At 44.2% G+C, this 22,893-nt stretch overlaps 1 protein-coding gene across 1 annotated transcript in view; it reads left to right on the top strand.

Moving 5' to 3' along the window:
* Positions 1 to 17,404: 17,404 nt before the first annotated feature.
* The window catches only part of AIFM3 (AIF family member 3), a 114,242-nt gene continuing 108,753 nt past the window's right edge, over positions 17,405 to 22,893 (top strand). The window contains exon 1 of the mRNA XM_088475119.1: positions 17,405 to 17,589. The gene's annotated coding sequence lies outside the window, so the exon portion shown is untranslated. The remainder of the gene's footprint in view (positions 17,590 to 22,893) is intronic.

Raw genomic sequence — 22,893 nt, 5'->3', positions numbered from 1 at the left:
CCCAGAAAACAGAGGCAACACTCCCCCATTTCCAGGAACGCAGGCCTGTGCCACCTCCTCCTCAATCCCAAACACCCACAGCATGTCAATTATACTGTGGCTTGGAGGCACTGCATGTAATCATGCAGGACTCGTTCAGATGTGCAGAACGGGTACTGCACAGCTGCTAGACTATCAAGAATGTACGTAAACCATCGGGTTTACGTACACTTCTTAATCAGGTCTTATGCCATCTAGCTGATAGTACTTAAGCCAGGTATATTATACAAGTCGCCACTATCTATTTATACATGCATACATACGTGCATCACACTTGTAGATCATACATACCTACTGTATACCTCTGGAAGGTGGTGGTCTAGATTCTATTTCAGCTTCAAGAGTCCAGAATAACAAGGCCCGGGCAGACCAGCAGACATCCTTTTGTAAGTACTATCCCTCTTACCTACTATCTGCATTACTGTCTCCACACCACCCTGATGCTGCACTTATTATTTCTGAGGTACACTGGGGAATATACAGAGAAGGGTAAACAACACTTCTGTAAAGTTCCATAGATCAATCAATTTTCTCCTGACAGTTTTTGCCCACCTGATCACATGGATTAATTTTAAGAATGAGCATTCATAGAAACATTTTGGTAACACCCTGCCTACAGTTTTTGCCCACCTGATTTTAAGGACTATTATCATACTGGACTTAACCCATACTGAGCATACAAGAGACACTTTATTTTATTTTATGATCCACAGATCCAACAGAGACCAAGTACAACAAGCCAATTACAAAACATAATACACCTCAATACCACAGTGCACTCCCCCTCATTACTTTGTATTTCATGTCTAGGAGATGAGGACACCTCCTGGGGTAACAGCTAATGGTATTTGTACTTAAATTCCTGAGAGCGCTGACTGTTTATTCACTCATTATTTGAAAACGGCTTGAACCCAGGACCTATGTGTATACATGGATTTTCCAGCTATTCTAGCCCCCAAAACTTGTAAGGTTGGAAATAATTTTAGATATCATGGGCCAAATGTAATATGGTGAGAGTTTAGAAAAGTGAGAGTTTCTGACACTTTTTAAACTTTGCCAATGTAATAGAGTCCAAAAACAAAGTAACAGAGCGAACTTGCATGTTTTTTTAGACTTAAAAAACTCTCACGATTTAAAATCTCATTCAGATGTTTTCCCATTTTGAAGATAACACTCAACCAATGTGAGAGTTTACTGCTAAACTCTCACATTTTCTAAACTCTCACCCTATTACATTTGGCCCCAAGTATTCTTTCTTCAAGTGTAGACAACAACTACCCCCTTAGCTGGAAAGTGAGCTTGAGTGGAAGCATTTATGCACCTTTTACTGCACCCGTATGCAAATAACAGATTTTGCTTTGCAGTAAAAGATACATTTGCATTCATGGGGACAATATATTAGCGAAAGGGAAGGGGGCAATTAGACTTTTGTTACCTTGCAAAATTTTTCATGGATGCTTTGGGGAGTCGGTAAATGAAGAACATCCTATAATTTCAATGGGACTCCTTTTGCAACAAACAGTTGGTGCACTTTATATGGGAAAGCAAAATTGTCTGCACACAAATAACAATAATGGGATAAAAACATTGAGTGACACATGAAATAAAGATAGTCCGGATAATCTTACTATTTCAATTGGTTTATGATATAAGTCAGACTCACAAGTATTACTATAGATAAAAATTTAAATATAGATTTTAACATGACATTTTACTTTGCTCCATGTGCACCAGCCAACATTTGTACTGAGTATATTTAATAGGGGCAGAAAAGGTGTGTGCATCTATTTAACAAATTGTGGCAATATTAAAATGCACTGCGGGGCTGATGCTGAGTTGAACGTACGCCTGCTTGCGAAGCATGTGTGTATTCACACTGTATGGACAATGCAGGAGACTGCTCTGTCGTGCACATGCGCGAGCCCCCGCTAACGACAGATCACCCGTCGTTAGCGGGCTCGAAGCAGACGGAGTGAGCTGTCGATGTTAATTGACAGCTCACTCCGTTTGCTGGGCGGGCAGGGGGCGTGCCCGGCCAAACGGAGGCGTTCCTTTCGGAACGCTTGCCGTTTTGTGGGGGTGTCCCCACTGACATCATCAGTGATGTCAGTGGGGAGCTTCCTGCTCAAACAGAGCAGGAAGCTCCCTGGGGCTTAAGGTTGACGAGACCCTACCCTAGGGTCTCGTCGTAAGCCCCGATGGTCTTGACCATCGCGACCATCTCCCTTAGCGGTCGTTAGAGCTGTGGGTGTTAACCCACAGCCTAACGACCGACATGGAGGCGGCCGTTCAGGATGCAAGCGGCCGCCCTGTTTCTGAGCGACCGCTTGCATCCTACGACCGCCTCTGAATGAGGCCCTCTGTCTGACTGTTGATTGGTGGAGTCCGAACTCTTTAGAGATGGTTTTGTAACCTTTTCCAGCCTGATGAGCATCAACAACTCTTCTTCTGATGTCTTCAGAAATCTCCTTTGTTCATGGCATGATACACTTCCACATGGCATGATACACTTGTGTTATGAATATCAGACTTTGATAGATCCCTGTTCTTTTAAAAAGACAGGTTGTCCACTCACACCTGATTGTCATCCCATAGATTGAAAATACCTGACTCTAATTTCAACTCCAAAATATCTGCTAAGCCTAAAGGTTCACATCATTTTGACACTCACAGATATGTGATACTGGGTCATTTTCCTAAAAATTTTTTTAAAAATAAGCATGTCTAATTTTTTTGTCTCATTGTTTAATTTGGTTCTCTTTATCTACTTCTAGGACTTGTGTGAAAATCTGAGGTAGTTTTAGGCCAAATTTCAGCAGAAATTCTGAAGGGTTCACAAACTTTCAGGCACCACTGTAACTGGGTTGTAAGGGGGCAATCATCTATAGTTACAATAAGTACGTGTCATGCAGAGTTGGGCAGAAACATAAATACACATATTTTCAAACTTCTTTGTTGCACTTTGTATCATGCTTACCTACTTTTGAAAAAGCATTTCAGTGAGATTGTGAAAGCACCAGCTATGAGTGCAGCGGTAAAGTGGGCGTGTACTGCTACATCTGAGGGATGTGCCATAAACCTGACTGGAACCCCAAAGCAGTTACTAAGATCTACTTGTTGGTATCTACACTGATACACTTCAGAAACTGTATGTAGCCATAGGGATCATTGTGCCTTATTACCAATGCAGGAAAATTATACAAATTATCTCATTTTAATGTATATATCTGTTTTTTTTTATATAATAGCTTCATAATGGGGTAAAGTGCAATCAGGGAGATTACTAGACTCTTCAGGTAGACAGGGAGATTGCTACTATTTCAGGGAGTCTCCCTAACAATGAGGAAGAGTTGGCAAGTATGCTTTGTATTGAGGTGCAAGTGTGCACCGATGATAATGATTAGTAGTAAAACAAGTGAACAGTGTGGTGGCAGGCAAAATGCATACAGATCTGCATATGTGCATATATATATTATATATATATATATATATATATATACATACAGTCAGGTGCATAAATATTGGGACATTGACAGAATTTTCATATTTTGGCCTCTATTCACCACCACAATGGCTTTGAAATGAAACAAACAAGATGTGCTTTAACTGCAGACTTTCAGATTTAATTTGAGGGTAATTACATCCAAATCAGGTGAACGGTGTAGGAATTACAACGGTTTCTATACGTGCCTCCCACTTTTTAAGGGGCCAAAAGTAATGGGACAAACTAAACAATCCTAAATCTAACTTTCACTTTTTAATACTTTGTTGCAAATCCTTTGCAGACAATTACAGCCTGAAGTCTGGAACGCATAGACATCACCAGATGCTGGGTTTCATCCCTGGTGATGCTCTGCCAGGCCTCTACTGCAAATGTTTTAAGTTCCTGCTTGTTCTTGGGGCATTTTCCATTCAGTTTTGTCTTCATCAAGTGAAATGCATGCTCAATCGGATTCAGGTCAGGGGATTGATTTGGCCATTGCATAACATTCCACTTTTTAGCCTTAAAAATCCATGCATGCAATGCCAGGGCACATACGCCTGCTTCCCATCCCTCTCTGCACCAGGCCCTGTATCTTCTTATTCTATAGTTAATAAATAAAATTTTTAGAAAATAAATGGAATGAACTATGCTGAATATGTTTCATAAATATAGTATATATTGTATTAGATAAGTATTCTCACTAGTTTTATGTGTGCACAGGGGCACCGAGAGGGTAGGGTGGGGGCAGGTATTGATTGCTTGGGTCCGGGCTTGTTGGTGGCCATAGTATTTTTTTTGTGGAGAGGGCATGGCCACCCCTCCCCAGTGTTGGCTATACCCCCGTGTTCGTGCACCGTTCAGCTCTCGATGGCTCTGTGTGCGCATGCCCAAAGAAAAACTGCTATTTTGTAATTTTTTATGTGTTTTACAAGTGCTATGTGCAAAACAATTCAAATTACACATGGGGTCTGATGTATTTGGTGGGCTGTTACTATTTTTTTTCAAATCCTGATAAGTGTTTTATATATCTGGCTATATATTTATAATAGTGGTTTACCCTTACCCTTGGAGGTGTCCTGTTTATTTTATATATATATATATATATATTGAAGCTATGAGAAATATTGATAGAATACTGCAGTAAGTGAGTTTACACATGTACATTGCAAATATATAGCGCCGGGTGTTTGTTGAGTATAATATGCCTGTACACAAGCATAGTCGCCTTTTCTATGACTACTAATAAGGTAGAGCCTTGTGCAGTAACCAGTTTTTTTAAACCATTGCATGCACAGTTTGAGCTTTGGCATAATTAAAATTTAAGATTAATTATATATTTATTTTAGGACTAGGGAAGATACTATCTTGACATGAAGTTGTAATGACGTCGTTATCGTTAAATCGTTCAAAAAAATAGTTCAGTTTATGAGATATAACGATGAACGATAATCACAAATGCGCACTTCCGTTTGTAGTTCATCGTCCATTTCAGACTGTCCAACATGACGATTTTCATTAAGGAAAGGAACATTGGCCGTCATTCAGACCCGGTCGCAAGCGGAGCTCACTACAAAAGGGCCGGCTGTCGATTTGATCGACAGCTCGGTCCGTTTTGTAGGCATGGCGGGGGGGTGGTTTCACAAATGCCTGCCGTTTTGTGGAACGCCTGCCGTTTTGTGGGCGGCTGCACTGACATCAGCAGTGATGTCAGTGGGGAGCTTCCTGCTCGATCAGAGCAGGAAGCTCCCTGGGGCTTGCTGTTGCCGAGACCCAACCGTAGGGTCTCGTCGCAAGCCTCGATGGTCACGTGGTCTTGACCATCGCGACCATCAACCTGGTCGGTTGCTAAAGCTTAGCTAGCGACCAGGAGGCCGCACTAAAAAAAAGAAGCAGCCACCCTCATTCAGAGTGAGCGATCGCGTCTTGCTACCGCCTCTGAATGAGGGCCTAAGAATACTGAGTCAAATCATTTTGATAAACTTTTCAAATAACATGGATTATAAGTGAGGTTCTTAGCATGTTTGACCAAAAATGTGTGCCCACCTACCACATCAAGGTGAACCCCATCCCTAATATCGCTATTACTAACACATTATATCAATTTATCAAGTACTTATCATAATCATGCCCATTCTAATATGTATACAACAATGCAGGAATCAGTCCCAGCACTGCACACCCTAAATTTACACCAGGTGTTTGGTGTGTATAAGATGCCTGTACACAAGCACAGTGACCTATTCTATGACAGGCACAGACTTGCGAAATAACCATTTTTTGAACAGTGCATGTGCAGTTTGAGCTCTGGCATAAATAAAATTTAAGATTAATTATATATTTATTTTAGGACTAGGGAAGAATCAATCTTGACCTGTGGGAGTCGCCAATGGTATAAAGACACTGTACTTGCAAAACTGAGAAAGTTTCCATATAAGCTCTATTGCTTGTTTTTAATGTTTATCTGCAATTTTAAAAATGTGTTAAAAAGCACGGCCGGGAGAAACCCAAGCAGGACGACAAAGCGCACTGCACACAGCCGACTGAACCCGTCCCGCCAGTTGCCAGCTGATCCCAGCCCACGCTGCCGGTAGGGAAAGTTAGGGTGAGTAACCACTGCTCCGCTTCCAGTCTTACAGATACGGGTTCCCCACAACTAATTTAACCATTCCAACACAACATTTTTTCAGTGAAAGAGCTATAAACATCCCTTTGTTTTCATGTATCACATTCTAGCCCTCCGTTAATTCAGCATTTGCTGGTCTTATGTGCATATAATTCTGTGTCATTTTTGTTATTTTTCAACACAAGCGCGTCTACCCTCCCTTTTTGTAGCCAACCCTAACCCTCTCCACCCCGCACCCTAACCCTTTCCAGTACCGGATTTAGACATCATGGTGCCCTAGGCAAGATACTGGTTTGGGGCCCACCCTCCCTCAAACAATTCATGTACTTTGTTAGGCTCTGCGCAAACCTTGTGGTGCCATTTCACAATATACCCCACGGCGGTGGGTGACAGGTGAAGGCAGAGGGTGACGGGGGAGGCAGTGGGTGACGGGGAGAGGCAGAGGGTGAGAGGGGGATGGTAAGAGGGTAACAGAGAGGCAGAGGGTGACGGGGAAAGGGTGACAAGCAGTGGGTGATATTGAGAAGCAGTGGGTGACAGGGAGAGGGTAACAGGGAGAAGTAGAGGGTGAAAGGGAGAAGGTGACAAGGAACGGCAGAGGATGACGGAGAGTGAATGAAAGGGACAGGGTGTCAAAGAGGCAGAGGGTGAGGGGCAGTGGGTGACGGGGAGAGGGTGACAAGGAGAAGCAGTGGGTGACAGGGGGAAGGGACAGGTAGAGGCAGTGGGCGATGGGGAGAGGGTGACAAGCAGGGGGTGACAGGGAGAAGCAGTGGGTGACAGGGAGAAGGTTTCAGAGACAAAGAGGGTGACGGAGATTGGGCGAAAGGTACTGGGTGACAGAGAGAGGCAGAGGGTATGACGGGCAGTGGGAGATGGGCATAGAGAGAGTGTGACGGGAAGAGGGTTACAAGGAGAAGCAGTTAGTGACAGGCAAAGGGTATGTTAGGTTTGAAAAGGATTCACTGGGACATGAAGGGTAAGTATCAGTGGGGGAGACAGGTAGTAAAAACGAGAGAGAGTGAGAGAGAGAGAGAGGTGTTACCATCTGGCGGTAAACCTTTAGGGGTCTATTTTCTAAGCAGTGTTAGGAGACAGATTGAAAAGTGATAAGAAAGTGATACGGTACCAGCCAATCACCTCCCAACAGTCATTTTTCAAACACAGCCTGTGTGAGATGACAGTTGGGAGCTGATTGGCTGGCATCTTATAACTTTCTTATCACTTTTCACTCTGTCTCCTAACACTGCTTAGTAAATAGACCCCTTAATGTCATATGGTGTGCTGCATCAGACTAGACACCTGCATATCCTGCATGGTGCCATGGGGGGAGGGGGGGGGGGGATTGATTTAACTGTGAACTGACCTTCTTTCGTGCAGTTCTCTGCAACACAGCAGCAGGAGCCCGGAGAGTGATGATGGAGATTCGGACCTGCCTGCTGCCTGACTTATCATCTAACTCCTGGTTGTAGCGTGGCGCTCCTATCCTCTACGCTGGGGCCGGTCACTGGATGACAGCAGTCTCAGAGGATGAGGTAAGGGGAGGAGATGAGACCACAGGGGTGGAGAGGAGGCGGGCCGGACGCCTCCTCTTTCTATGTTATGGCCGACGCAGTGCTATTAGCACTGCTGTCAATGCTGCTGTGTGGGCCCCTTCATTGCCACGGAAACGGCGGGCAGCGATGCAATGCACCAGCACCACCGATATGTCCGCTACTGAGCCTGCCAGATGATCAGGGCCGGATTTCGGGGGACTCGCCGGGCTCTAGGCGAGCACCTAGGTTGCCTGGCGGTAAATCTGGCCCTGAGCCTCCCCCCTTCGTGCCTAAACCTAACCCTTACGCCTTAGTGCCTAACCCTAACCCACCCCCCAGTGGTACCTAACCCTATCTCTCCCCCCCCCAGTGGTGTCTAACCCTAACATCCCCCCCAAAAAAACTTAATGCTAACCTCGCTAACTTACCTAAACCTAACCCTCCTCCCGTGGCTAACACCCGCAGCACCCCGGCTTACCTTTGTTCGGGTACGTGTCCTCCTGGATTCCGGCGTTGAGATTAAGATAGGCATCGGTATTTTGACGCCTATCTTAAGTTCCTTGTCGGGTTTCCAGCGTCGGGACCAAGGGCCTGATTCAGAGCCGCTCGTAAGCGGCCGCTCGTTCGCTCCGAGCGATGTTGGCCCAACTGCGCATGCGTACAGATCGTTATACGCATGCGCGAACCAGTCAGTGCGGTCGAAATTCATGTGCTCGCAAAATAGCGAATGCCTGATAATTTGAGTGACAGAATGAGGCATATGTGGGTGGTAACAGGGGAAGGTGCTTGAAAACGGGGAGTGGAGATCCGAGCGCAGGCGTGCTTAAAGGTCAAAACGGGCGTTTTATGGGTGTGCATAATTAAAACAGCAGCGTCATTGACCACGTCACTGGGTTATTTTATAGCCAGAACTGCTCGCAAGATTGTGGTAGCAAAAACCAACCAAAAGAATAGCGAGCAGTTCATACGCTGTTCGATGTACTCGATTAATCTAATAAATAGCGGACATGACGTAGGATGCGAGCGGCCAGGGGGCGTATTTATCCAAAAAACTAACGCAAGTTTTGTTCGCTCGTTCAGACCTAGAGGTGTGAACAGACCGCAAAGAGCGAACGGTTCATTTGAATAGCCACCCCTATTTTCTGGACGAGCGAGCGCTAATTGCGTCCGGCTCTGAATCAGGCCCCAAGACCGGCGGCCACGAGGCCACCGGTCTCATAACTACATCCCCAATATATATGTGTTCTGTCCCATAGCAATTCTCTCTACTGTTCTATATATATATACATGTGTATTCTGTCCAGACTCCATAACAATTATTCTCTCTACTGTTCTATATATATGTGTTCTGTCCATAGCAATTCTTCTCTCTACTGTTCTATATATATATATATATATATATATATATATATATATATATATATACATGTGTATTCTGTCCATAACAATTATTCTCTCTACTGTTCGATTATATATTTATTTATTTTTTATTTATTAACAGTTTCCAATATAGCTCAGCATATTCCGTTGCGCTTTACAATTGTGTTCTGTCCATAGCAATTCTTCTCTCTACTGTTCTATATATATTTGTGTGTTCTGTCCATAGCAATTCTCTCTACCAATATATATATATATATATATATATATATATATAGAACGCAGATATAGTCCGTCACTCCAATAAATCACCAATGGTTAAATTGCTGTTCCAACCCATCCAAACATAGGCCCTCATTCAGAGCCGTACGCTCTGAGCAGAGCGCACGCTCTGAATGAGGGCCGGCCTCCATGAAAATGGAGCGTCCTCCTGGACGCTCGTATAGCTGTGGGTCACCACCCACAGGCTATACGAGCGTGCAGTTTGATGGCCGCGATGGTCTTGACCATCGCGACCATCGAAACTGCGAGCCGGAGCCTGCGGTTGAGGTTTTCAACCGCAAGCTCCGGAGTGATTTTGGCTCTATCAGAGCCAAAATCACTCCCACTGACATCACTAGTCACTAGTGATGTCAGTGGGCCGGCTTCTGACGGGAGGCGTTCCCGTGGGAACGCCCCCGTCAGGGAGGCACGCCCCCGGCATGCCTACCAAAGGGGGCGTGCTGTCAATCAACATCGACAGCACGCCCCCTTTGATCAGACACAGCGAGCGAAGGACTTTCCTTCGCTCGTCGCGTCTGGCGCATGCGCACGACGGAGCTCCCTCCGTCGTGCGCATGCTCAGTCCAGAACATCGACCCACTTGCGAGCGGACAGCCGCTCGCGAGTGGGTCTGAATCAGGCCCATAGTGTGCAGATAAAGCGGCACTCAGCAGACTGCTGAAATGAGTATAAACTGATGTTTTGGGGACGGCCCCCCGTCTTCAGGGATACATACACATCGGGATTAAAGTGGTCCTGGAACTCGTCTCTAAAGATATTCTAAAAAGTTTTTTTAAAAACTGTTTCAAAATTTATATCAGAAAGTCTTTGAAAAATTAATTTTGTGCTTATCTGTGGTAGTTCATCAGAAAAGAGGCAGTTATGCCAATGCGTTTCATCCACTGGGGGACTTCATCATATAGAACTTTTTAACTGTTTTTTAGCGATTTCTTGTTTCTCCATGTATATCCTCCTGTGCTTTTAGCTACATTTAATTGATGTAATTCCTTTTTAATGCTCTTTGGCTATTAATTCGGTTATCTTTTAAATATTTATTAGCACTGTTTGCACTTTAAGCAATACACTATTTGCACTTTTTGTGCTTATATAAATTGTACGGCCAACTCCTGGGAACAGCTGGTAGATCTGCTGGCCTTCTCTACATATAAGATTATTTGCATCTAAAGATTATTTGTTTGTTTTGTTTTTATACTTATTAAATTGATACATGGTATCTTTAAATACTTGCTGATTTGTAGCATTCGCAATATTTATTAATTTGTTTTTGCACACTACTTGGTTCAATACACGTCAGTCGCTTTAGACCCAGTACCTTTGCAGGAAAGGGCCTTTTTGCAAAAAGCTCTGTCACACTAGGTCCAGTTGACACTCTGCACTACTTGGGAGGGGATACGTTTAGGAAGCCGGTGGCCGCAATCCCGACCGCCGGCTTCCCGAATCCTCTATCCCGGCTAGGGTTAAATGACAGGTGTCTAAAATCTAGACGCCTGTCATTTTCCCGACGCCGGGAGACAGGCGCCCGTCATCCCGATCGAAGAGATGCCGGGCGCCGCGAGCGGACAGCCGTGGGGGGGGGAGGGTTAGGTTTAGGGCACCCGGGGGGGGAATTAGGGTTATGCACACCTCTGGGAGGGTTAGGGCTAGGCTAGGGGGAGGGACGGTTAGGGTTAGGCACCCCTGGGGTGGACTTAGGGTTAGGCATCCCCGCCGGGGGACTTAGGTTTAGGCAGCGGGGAAGGGGGGGTTAGGGCTAGGCACTTGGGGGAGTTTAGGGTTAGGCACTTGGGGGGGAGGTTGGGGTTAGGCACCCCTAAGGAGGGTTAGTTAGGTTAGTTTATACTTACCTTAGGGACGATCAGGATTTCCAGCACTTCCGCTGCCGGGCTCTGGTGTTTTGTCGGGCTGCCGCAGCCGGGAATCCGACTGCTGGTCATGCGGCAGCCGGCTTTTCATACCGAATGCCTTGGGAGAACGTATTTCACACCATTCATATACTAATCCTCTGAAGAGTGGATAAGTTGGCACCAGTACCTCTTTTTAGCTAATATATATATATATATATATATATATATATGAGTCCAGCGGACCGGCACTCTGCTTTCCTCAATGAATCAATGCTCCAGTGCCCTCTGTAGTAGAAAGATATGTGTAACAAATCAACCGCACTTGGAGTCTGAAGTATACTCATTTAATGTGTACAAAAACACATATCACCGTCACCAACGTTTCGGGGCAGTAAACCCCTTTGTCAAGGTGTAAAAGGAGAAGAAAAAGAAAGAAAAACAGCTTACCTTATACCAAGAGAAGCCCGCCAGAAGTGAGAGATCGGACGCCGCCCGGGACCCCGACTGGCTTTCAAAATTACAATCACAGTGCGAGAATTATCGCAGGGATTTAACTAAATTAAAAAAAAACAAGTATCAGATCATTAAAGGTGATTATGACGACAATCGTGTCTATCGATGGCTGATGGGCGGGGAGCCAAGAGCACAACCCCAAAGATCATTTAGACCAAAATCAGGCTGGCTTCAGCGGAAAGAGGGATTTAATCGCATCACCACTTCTTCCAATAGTGAAAGTGAACTTAATCAGGTTGATTCAGAGGATCCGTCAGAAGGTCCCTCGAATCCCCTTGGTAGCTCCCGAGACACCCCCAAAAAACAGGGGGCACCCACCCGTAGGGGGGGTCAACACAAGAGGCTCAGCCGGCTCTATGATCAAAAAGAAGACTTAGGGCCTGATTCAGAGCTGCACGCTCTGACCAGAGTGCTCGCTCTGAATCAGGGCCCTCCTCCATGAAAATGGAGCGACCTCCTGGCCGCTCGTATAGCTGTGGGTGACCACCCACAGCATATGCGAGCGGCCAAAAAGATGGTCGTGATGGTCTTGACCATCGCGACGATCGGACTTGCGACGGAGACCCTGCGGTAGGGTCTCCTGCCACAAGCCCTGGAGTGATTTTGGCTCTATCAGAGCCAAAATCACTCCCACTGACATCACTAGTGATGTCAGTGGGGCCGGCTTCAGACGGTAGGCGTTCCCATGGGAACGCCTCCGTCTGGCAGGCACGCCCACCAAAGGGGGCGTGCTGTCAATCAACATCGACAGCACGCCCCCTTTGATGCGAGACCCGGAGCAATGGAAAGCCTGTCGCTCCCCGGGTCTCGCGCATGCGCACGACGGAGCTCCCTCCGATGTGCGCATGCGCAGTGGAGAACATCAACCCGCTTGCGAGCGTACTGCCGCTCGCAAGCGGGTCTGGATGACGCCCTTAGTCTTCAATCTCTCCTCCCGGCATTTATCCGAGTTGGAGACACGGGTTTTAAACAAAGGCCTCTCATTCGTTCCAACCAGCCACCATGATGAACTAACGTGGAAGATAGCTTTACACCGTTTTGCTCGTAAATTGCATTTACAGGAGTTTTTTGGTAATAATTTAGTGTTACCCTCTTCGGATCCGCATGCTGAATTCATTAAAAGTAAATCCAGATCCTCCTTTGATCCTCAATCGTCCAACGCCTCGATTAGAACATTCACTCGTTTATTGGATGACTCTGTGCACAGATACACTAATGCCACTTCTACTAAACACTACAATCTCTCAAAGGCTGAATGGGAAGCACTGAGGAATTTGGGCAACTATCGTGACATCATTTTATCCGCCCCGCCGACAAGGGGGGCGGGATCGTCATTCAGGATTTGGCGGACTACAGGGCTGAAATTTACCAACAACTGGCGGCGGTCGACACGTACCAGTCGCTTAGTGAAGATCCGACCACGGTTTATAAAAAAGAACTGGATGAAGTGTTATCAGATGGACATCTGTCCAGCACATTGGTGAAAGTTTTAACCATTGATCATCCCACCACCCCTATTCTGTTTACCGTTCCAAAGATCCACAAACGAATTGAAAAACCGCCGGGACGCCTGATAATATCGGCCAGAGATTCTCTGTATCAGCCCATCTCACAATTCTTGGACAATATTATTCAGCATTTTGTAATGAAACAAACCACTTATATTAAGGACACATCCAGCTTTTTGAAACTATTGGAGGGATTAGGTACAACCCCTAACAACACGCTAATTTGCGTTATGGCCATTTGTAGTCTCTACACCTCCATCCCCCACAAGGATGGACTGGAGGCTATGAAGGAGTTCCTACAAGCTGAAAAAGTCCCCAATATTAATCACATTTTGTTTTTGAGACTCCTAGAGCTGACGCTCACCAGGAATTATTTTCTCTTTGACGGACGTTACTTCCTACAACGCACAGGTTGTGCAATGGGGAGCAACGTCGCCCCCTCCTATGCGAACATTTTTATGTTCAGAGAGGAACGTCTAATGTTTTACAACGATTCAGAAGTGTCTAAACATATTCTACTTTTCGCCAGATATATTGACGATCTTTTCATGCTATGGACAGGTGGAGAAGAGAGTTTTCTGGTCCTAATGACGAATATCAATTCAAGAGCATCACCAATAAGACTCATGTTCCAGCACAGCTTCCACACGTTAAACTACCTGGATGTTCAAGTTTCCCTCAGTTATGGACGTATCAGCACCAGTGTTTTCTCAAAATCGACCGACAAAAACACTCTATTACAGGCCAGCAGCCACCATCCTCCGGCCTTGAAAAAGGGCCTTCCAAAATCCCAGATGATCAGGGTGGCTAGAATCACCAGTGACCCCGGAGAGATTGAGACCTGTCTAAATCGCATCGTGGAAAAATTTGTACAAAGAGGGTACGAGCTGGCCGACCTCATCCGTCAAAAACAAGAGGTCCTAAATACTTCCAGGAGTGTTTTATTGGTCCCTAAAGTAAGGGACACATTGTCAACTATCCCGTGGAAGAGCCAATACAGCACTAGCAGCCCTGTCATTCGTCGTGCCAGTCAAGCCCTCTGGCCTATTGTCACTACGGATAGAGAACTTCCATTGTTGAAAAATAAGAGACCGCTAGCATGCTTCACCAGAGGCCGCAATATTAAAGACATGGTGGTCCATAATGACATCACCGATTTCGCCAAAACTAGAAGTGGCTCAGAAGGGACATTTTTGCACAAAAAACCGGGCTGCTATAAGTGTTTAAAGTGCACCACGTGTCAACATATGATTATAGGCAGTTCATTCACCCATCCTCAATCACAACAGACTTATCACATCAAGCACATTTTGACATCATTTATTTAATAAAGTGCCCTTGTGACCTTTTATACGTCGGGAAGACCACTACAACAATGAGAGAGCGTATGGCTCTGCATCGCTCTGCAATCAAAGCAGCCTTGGCAGGCAAGATTACAGACCAACCGGTGGCCAGGCACTTCCATGAGAAGAAACACACCTTAGGTGATTTAAAACACATGGCCATAGATCATGTGGCTAAAAATATCAGAGGAGGTGATAGGGCGGCTCGCCTTTTACAGGTAGAAGCAAGATGGATTTACAATTTACGGACAATCAACCCCTTTGGCCTTAACGAAAGAATCAATTGGAACGTGTTTAATTAATTTATGATTTTCTTGCGCCAGCTGGGTGGGAATATTATGCACTACCCTGTTGCATATCCTGTGTCCCTTTACCCTATGGAATCTATGAGACCCGCTGTTACCAAATCGGGCACATCTGCCCAGGCGGCTTACAAGGACATGGCAGAATGTATTTGCCTGCTTCCCATTTACCCTTTAGTGGGGTTTCATATGCTATTATCTTTTGTAACAGTAATGATGTATGTTTTTTCTTTATTGGCGCTTTTCTATTGTGTCTCTGTTTCCCAACATTCTTTGTGTCACTTGAGATCTTGTTTATGTGTATATTTCAGTTTTGTTACACCATTTTTCTTGTCTTCTCTATGCAGGACGGCCAGCCGCGTCAGAGCGCTTGCTAACTGGTTGCCTAGGTTTCCAGGGATGCTTGTCGCGATGACGTCAGTTGTGCGGGACTCCGGCAGCGTCGATCTCTCACTTCTGGTGGGCTTCTCTTGGTATAAGGTAAGCTGTTTTTCTTTCTTTTTCTTCGCCTTTTACACCTTGACAAAGGGGTTTACTGCCCCGACACGTTGGTGACGGTGATATGTGTTTTTGTACACATTAAATGAGTATACTTCAGACTCCAAGTGCCGCTGATTTGTTACACACATATATATATATATTATATATATATATATATATATATATATATATATAGTGCGGGCAGGGGGCGCTGTTCGGGTCTGTCAGTTTCCTGTTTATTATTATTCTTACTTGTAGCTTCCTCTTCTTTTATCCCCAGCATCTCCTGGCCTCCCCTATCTCTTCCCTGGCCCTTCCCCATGAAGCCATGGCCCTTTTTCAGGTACGTTTCTTATGTCCCTAGTTGAAAAAATATGGGGGGAGGGGCACCAATGCTCTTTCTGGCACAGGGCACCAAAAAGTCTAGTTACAGCTCTGTATATATATATATATATATATATACATATGTACATATATATATATTATATATATATATATATATATATATATATATGATACATACAGGGATTAGTGGTCCTGGAGAGGTGGTGGAACTCGTCTCTCCCGCCGCCTACTCCCCACCGCCCCGCCACACTTGTCTGACAGGCCAAAACGAGTGTGAAAACTGTTCTTTACACACACAACGACACACACTGTTGTGTTTTAGGAAACAGCAAAGTGAATGGCTGGGGGCCGCCTTGGCCCCCATAAGCTTTGTGGCTATGACAGTGTGAAATACATTTTAGATGCTTTTTTAGCACTCTTGCCATCAGCTGAGACTTGGGGGTCTATTTACTAAGCAGTGTTAAGAGACAGAGTGAAAAGTGATAAGTCTGTGATAAGGTGCCAGCCAATCAGCTCCCAACTGTCATCTCACAGGCTGTGTTTGAAAAATTACAGTTGGGAGCTGATTGGCTGGCACATTATCACAGACTTATCACTTTTCACTCTGTCTCATAACACTGCTTAGTAAATAGACCCCTAGATCACTTAAAAATTGTCTCTCTGTCTGTGGGACTTCTGTGCAGGGACTTGGTGGAGGTGGGACTAGTTCCACCTACGATTAGAGGTGACGGAACTTAGTTCCACCCCGTTCCTGCCCACTTTAGTGTGTGTGTGTGTTCTGTCAAAGTCTCCACCCAAATAGAAAGAAATGGGGGTGACCACATGGATAGATCAGAAAGACTATGAAATAAGCTCTATGAACTTTTAGATTTGGTACACACCTTGTATATCTTGCAGATGGCAGCGTTACACTATCAGCCTTACAGACAAACCAGGGACTATGAAGAAGGAAACAGCTTGTACATGTAGAGAAACTACATGCCATGTCATTCTCAATACAAATAATGTTATTGATCAGGGCCGTAGCTAGGGTAGTGCGGCCGGTGCAATCGCACAGGTCAGGGGGCGCTGTTTGGGGCTGTCATATTTCTGTTTATTATCATTCTTGCTAGTAGCTTCCTCTTATTTCATCCCCAGCATCTACTGGCCTCTCCTATCTCTTTTCTGGCCCTTCCATATGTAGCCATGGCCCTTTTTTGGGTGCATTATGTCCCTTTGAAAAATGAGGGGGGCGCCAATGCTCTTTCTGGCACAGAGCACCAAAAAGTCTAGTTACGGCTCTGTTATTGATATAAGCGCCACATGTCACAATGTCTATTTTTAAGTATTAGTAAATTATGCTTGTTGAAAAATACTGTAACTCTATGCAACTATACTAGACAAGTCACAATACCCATCACATTTTTGGACATCATCTGTCAACATAGTACTATTGTACAGATATAAGATGTACGCTTAAGATAAATACTGAAGTCAGTTTGACACAGTACATCTGCAGGTGAGATAGGTAACTATTTATATCAGGTGCACTGTTGTAGGCGAGTCTCCTTCTATCTAACCTGAGAGTGACACAAGGTTTATTACTCCAGGGATTTCTTCTCTTGGAAGTAGAGCTGGCTCACACCATGGGATAGACTAGGTGGGAGGGGGCAGAGTGTTTGACAATTCTTGCTGTGCTTGCATCCTGACTTACTTCATCAATACTGCATGCAGCTGTAGGGAGCTGGCTGTGTTCTCTACTGCAAACATAAGACTAGCAGTTGTCTCTGTCTTTTCCAGCTATCCACCTCCAAAGATACTCTTATTAGTGGAATGCAGTGCAGAGAATTTTCAGTTCAGTTAATGTCAGTGTCTGCCTGATTTGAAGGAGCCAGAAGAAGCTCTCTGCAACTGTGACATATCCTGTATTATAAGGTATGAGGCTTCTTTTTTTTTTTATCATAATGACAGTTATCTTGCAAGTGGTCAGAGAGAGGCACATCAGAAGACCTGCAGACTGGAGGAGTGATTATTGGGCTGATTATTATTGCAGTGCAGGCTTGGAGTTTGTCAGAATGCAGGTGCATGCAACATTGCCACTGTACACTGTACAACCACCTTTATATAGTATTTCATAGCTTCACATGCTGGTTTGTATAAATGCTGTGGAAACCAGGACATGGCAGGATTTTTTCTTCCTGAACAGGGATACATTTTGTATAATTAGAGTGTATACCAGATTGTGCAGCCCAGAGTATGCAGACACCGCAATTGGTGCAGATAAAATGCCTGAGCACACTGACCTGTTAATATCTGCACCAATAAACTTATCTATTGAGTTCCTTAAATAGAAAGCAGTCAATACCCTGCTTACATTGTAAGGGGATAACAGGAATGCCGATTCCATATCTATCTTACTTTACTATATTTATCACATAACATGTCTCATTGGATAAAATTGATGTCATATATATTGTCATTGATGTGGAAGGACAATATCACCATGTGGTTGTTAGTATTGCTGCTAGTGTCACAGAGTTAGTACTGTGTTTGGTGTCACCGAGTTGGTATTGCTGCTAGTGTTACACTGTTGGTATTGCTGCTAATGTCACAGTTAGAATTGTTGCTAGTGTCACAGAATTAGAACCGTTACTAGTGTCACCGAGTTAGTGCTATTGCTTGTGTCACACAGTTTGTACTGTTGCTAGTGTCACAGAGTTAGTACTATTGCTAGTGTCACAGAGTTAGTACTGTTGCTAGTGTCACAGAGTTAGTACTATTGCTAGTGTCACAGAGTTAATACTGTTGCTAGTGTCACACAGTTTGTACTGTTGCTAGTGTCACAGAGTTAGTACTATTGCTAGTGTCACAGAGTTAGTACTATTGCTAGTGTCACAGAGTTAGTACTGTTTCTAGTGTCACAGAATTGGAACCGTTACTAGTGTCACGAGTTAGTGCTATTGTTAGTGTCACACAGTTTGTACTGTTGCTAGTGTCACAGAGTTAGAACCGTTACTAGTGTCACCGAGTTAGTGCTATTGCTAGTGTCACACAGTTTGTACTGTTGCTAGTGTCACAGAGTTAGTACTGTTTCTAGTGTCACAGAGTTAGTGCTATTGCTTTTGTCACACAGTTTGTACTGTTGCTAGTGTCACAGAGTTAGTACTATTGCTAGTGTCACACAGTTTGTACTGTTGCTAGTGTCACAGAGTTAGTACTATTGCTAGTGTCACAGAGTTAGTACTGTTTCTAGTGTCACAGAGTTAGAACCGTTACTAGTGTCACCGAGTTAGTGCTATTGCTAGTGTCACACAGTTTGTAATGTTGCTAGTGTCATACAGTTGGTATTGCTGCTAGTGTCACAGTTAGAACTGTTGCTAGTGTCACTGAATTAGTGCTATTGCTTGTGTCACAGTGATAAATTTATTAAAGTGAGGGTTTTTAGAAGTGGAGATGTTGTCCATAGCAACCAATCAGTTTCTAGATATTATCTTCTAATAGGTGCTAGTTAAATATTAAATAGAATCTGATTGGTTGCTATGGGCAACATCTCCACTTCTAAAAACTCTCACTTTAATATATATACCCCAACAGAGTTAGTACTGGTTCTAGTGTCACTGAGTTAGTGCTATTGCTAGTGTCACAGAGTTGGTATTGCTGGTAGTGTCACACAGTCGGTACTGTTGCTAGTGTCACACAGTTGATATTGCTGCTATTGTTACAGTTAGAACTGTTGTTAGTGTCACCAAGTTAGTGCTATTGCTAGTGTCACCAAATTAGTACTATTGCTAGTGTCATAGAGTTAATATTGTTGGTAGTGTCACAGAGTTGGTATTGTTGATAGTGTCGCTGGGGGCTATTCAATTGTTTTTAAGGTGTGATAATTAATGAGCGCCCAGTGTTGCAATTCATTTGTTCTGGGCGCTCATTAATTATTGCCCTCTTCGCCCCGGATTTAGCCGGGTCATCTAAATTTTTGGTTAGGCTCCCTAACCAGAAATTTAGACGGGGCTAACTGTGGCCCTAACTAGTGGGTTTCTCACACTATCGCATCCTGATGGAGCAGCAAATGAATTACCGCCGCCAAAACAATTGAATTCCTCCCACAGAGTTGGTATTGCTGCTAGTGTCACAGAGTTGGTATTGCTGCTAGTGTCACAGAGTTAGTACTGTTGGTATTGCTGCTAGTGTTAGAGTTGGTATTGCTGCTAGTGTCACAGAGTTGGTATTGCTGCTATTGTCACAGAGTTAGTACTGTTGGTACTGCTGCTAGTGTTACAGAGTTGGTATTGCTACTAGTGTCACAGAGTTGGTATTGCTGCTAGTGTCACAGAGTTGGTATTGCTGCTAGTGTCACAGAGTTAGTACTGTTGGTACTGCTGCTAGTGTTACAGAATTGGTATTGCTACTAGTGTCACAGAGTTGGTATTGCTGCTAGTGTCACAGAGTTGGTATTGCTACTAGTGTCCCAGAGTTGGGATTGCTGCTAGTGTCACAGAGTTGGTATTGCTGCTAGTGTCACAGAGTTAGTACTGTTGATATTGCTGCTAGTGTCACAGAGTTGGTATTGCTGCTAGTGTCACAGAGTTAGTACTGTTGGTATTGCTGCTAGTGTCACAGAGTTGGTATTGCTGCTAGTGTCACAGAGTTGGTATTGCCTCTAGTGTCACAGAGGTAGTACTGTTGGTATTGCTACTAGTGTCACAGAGTTGGTATTGCTGCTAGTGTTACAGAGTTGGTATTGCTACTAGTGTCACAGAGTTGGTATTGCTGCTAGTGTCACAGAGTTGGTATTGCTACTAGTGTCACAGAGTTGGTATTGATGCTAGTGTCACAGAGTTAGTACTGTTGGTATTGCTGTTAGTGTCACAGAGTTGGTATTGCTGCTAGTGTCACAGAGTTAGTACTGTTGGTATTGCTGCTAGTGTCACAGAGTTGGTATTGCTGCTAGTGTCACAGAGTTAGTACTGTTGGTATTGCTGCTAGTGTCACAGAGTTGGTATTGCTGCTAGTGTCACAGAGTTGGCATTGCTGCTAGTGTTACAGAGTTGGTATTGCTGCTAGTGTCACAGAGTTGGTATTGCTGCTAGTGTCACAGAGTTGGTATTGCTACTAGTGTCACAGAGTTGGTATAGCTGCTAGTGTCACATAGTTAGTACTGTTGGTATTGTTGCTAGTGTCACAGAGTTGGTATTGCTGCTAGTGTTACAGAGTTGGTATTGCTACTAGTGTCACAGAGTTGGTATTGCTGCTAGTGTCACAGAGTTGGTATTGCTGCTAGTGTTACAGAGTTAGTACTGTTGGTATTGCTGCTAGTGTCACAGAGTTGGTATTGCTACTAGTGTCACAGAGTTAGTACTGTTGGTATTTCTGCTAGTGTCACAGAGTTGGTATTGCTACTAGTGTCACAGAGTTAGTACTGTTGGTATTGCTGCTAGTGTCACAGAGTTGGTATTGCTACTAGTGTCACAGAGTTAGTACTGTTGGTATTGCTGCTAGTGTCACAGAGTTGGTATTGCTGCTAGTGTTACAGAGTTAGTACTGATGCTAGTGTCACAGAATTGGTATTGCTGCTAGTGTCACAGAGTTGGTATTGCTGCTAGTGTCACAGAGTTAGTACTGTTGGTATTGCTGCTAGTGTTACAGAGTTAGTACTGTTGGTATTGCTGCTAGTGTCACAGAGTTGGTATTGCTACTAGTGTCACAGAGTTAGTACTGTTGGTATTGCTGCTAGTGTCACAGAGTTGGTATTGCTGCTAGTGTCACAGAGTTGGTATTGCTGCTAGTGTTACAGAGTTAGTACTGTTGGTATTGTTGCTAGTGTTACAAAGTTGGTATTGCTGCTAGTGTTACAGAGTTGGTATTGCTACTAGTGTCACAGAATTGGTATTGCTGCTAGTGTCACAGAGTTAGTACTGTTGGTATTGCTGCTAGTGTTACAAAGTTGGTATTGCTGCTAGTGTTACAGAGTTGGTATTGCTACTAGTGTCACAGAATTGGTATTGCTGCTAGTGTCACAGAGTTAGTACTGTTGGTATTGCTGCTAGTGTTACAGAGTTGGTATTGCTACTAGTGTTACAAAGTTGGTATTGCTGCTAGTGTTACAGAGTTGGTATTGCTACTAGTTTCACAGAATTGGTATTGCTGCTAGTGTCACAGAGTTAGTACTGTTGGTATTGCTGCTAGTGTTACAAAGTTGGTATTGCTGCTAGTGTCACAGAGTTGGTATTGCTACTAGTGTCACAGAGTTGGTATTGCTGCTAGTGTCACAGAGTTAGTACTGTTGGTATTGCTGCTAGTGTTACAGAGTTGGTATTGCTGCTAGTGTTACAGAGTTAGTACTGTTGGTATTGCTGCTAGTGTCACAGAGTTGGTATTGCTACTAGTGTCACAGAGTTAGTACTGTTGGTATTGCTGCTAGTGTCACAGAGTTGGTATTGCTGCTAGTGTTACAGAGTTGGTATTGCTACTAGTGTCACAGAATTGGTATTGCTGCTAGTGTCACAGAGTTAGTACTGTTGGTATTGCTGCTAGTGTTACAGAGTTGGTATTGCTACTAGTGTTACAAAGTTGGTATTGCTGCTAGTGTTACAGAGTTGGTATTGCTACTAGTTTCACAGAATTGGTATTGCTGCTAGTGTCACAGAGTTAGTACTGTTGGTATTGCTGCTAGTGTTACAAAGTTGGTATTGCTGCTAGTGTTACAGAGTTGGTATTGCTACTAGTGTCACAGAGTTGGTATTGCTGCTAGTGTCACAGAGTTAGTACTGTTGGTATTGCTGCTAGTGTTACAGAGTTAGTACTGTTGCTAGTGTTACAGAGTTGGTATTGCTGCTAGTGTCACAGAGTTGGTATTGCTGCTAGTGTTACAGAGTTGGTATTGCTGCTAGTGTCACAGAGTTGGTATTGCTGCTAGGGTCACATAGTTGGTATTGCTGCTAGTGTCACAGAGTTAGTACTGTTGGTATTGCTGCTAGTGTCACAGAGTTGGTATTGCTGCTAGTGTTACAGAGTTAGTACTGTTGGTATTGCTGCTAGTGTCACAGAGTTGGTATTGCTACTAGTGTCACAGAGTTAGTACTGTTGGTATTGCTGCTAGTGTCACAGAGTTGGTATTGCTGCTAGTGTTACAGAGTTGGTATTGCTGCTAGTGTTACAGAGTTAGTACTGTTGGTATTGCTGCTAGTGTTACAAAGTTGGTATTGCTGCTAGTGTTACAGAGTTGGTATTGCTACTAGT

Source organism: Taudactylus pleione, unplaced genomic scaffold, assembly GCF_031769625.1.
Source record: "Taudactylus pleione unplaced genomic scaffold, aTauple2 ptg000162l, whole genome shotgun sequence".
In the NCBI taxonomy this organism is placed as follows: Eukaryota; Metazoa; Chordata; class Amphibia; order Anura; family Myobatrachidae; genus Taudactylus; species Taudactylus pleione.
The sequence above is the reverse complement of the archived record's forward strand: the minus strand, read 5'-3'. Positions and strand labels throughout refer to the sequence as shown.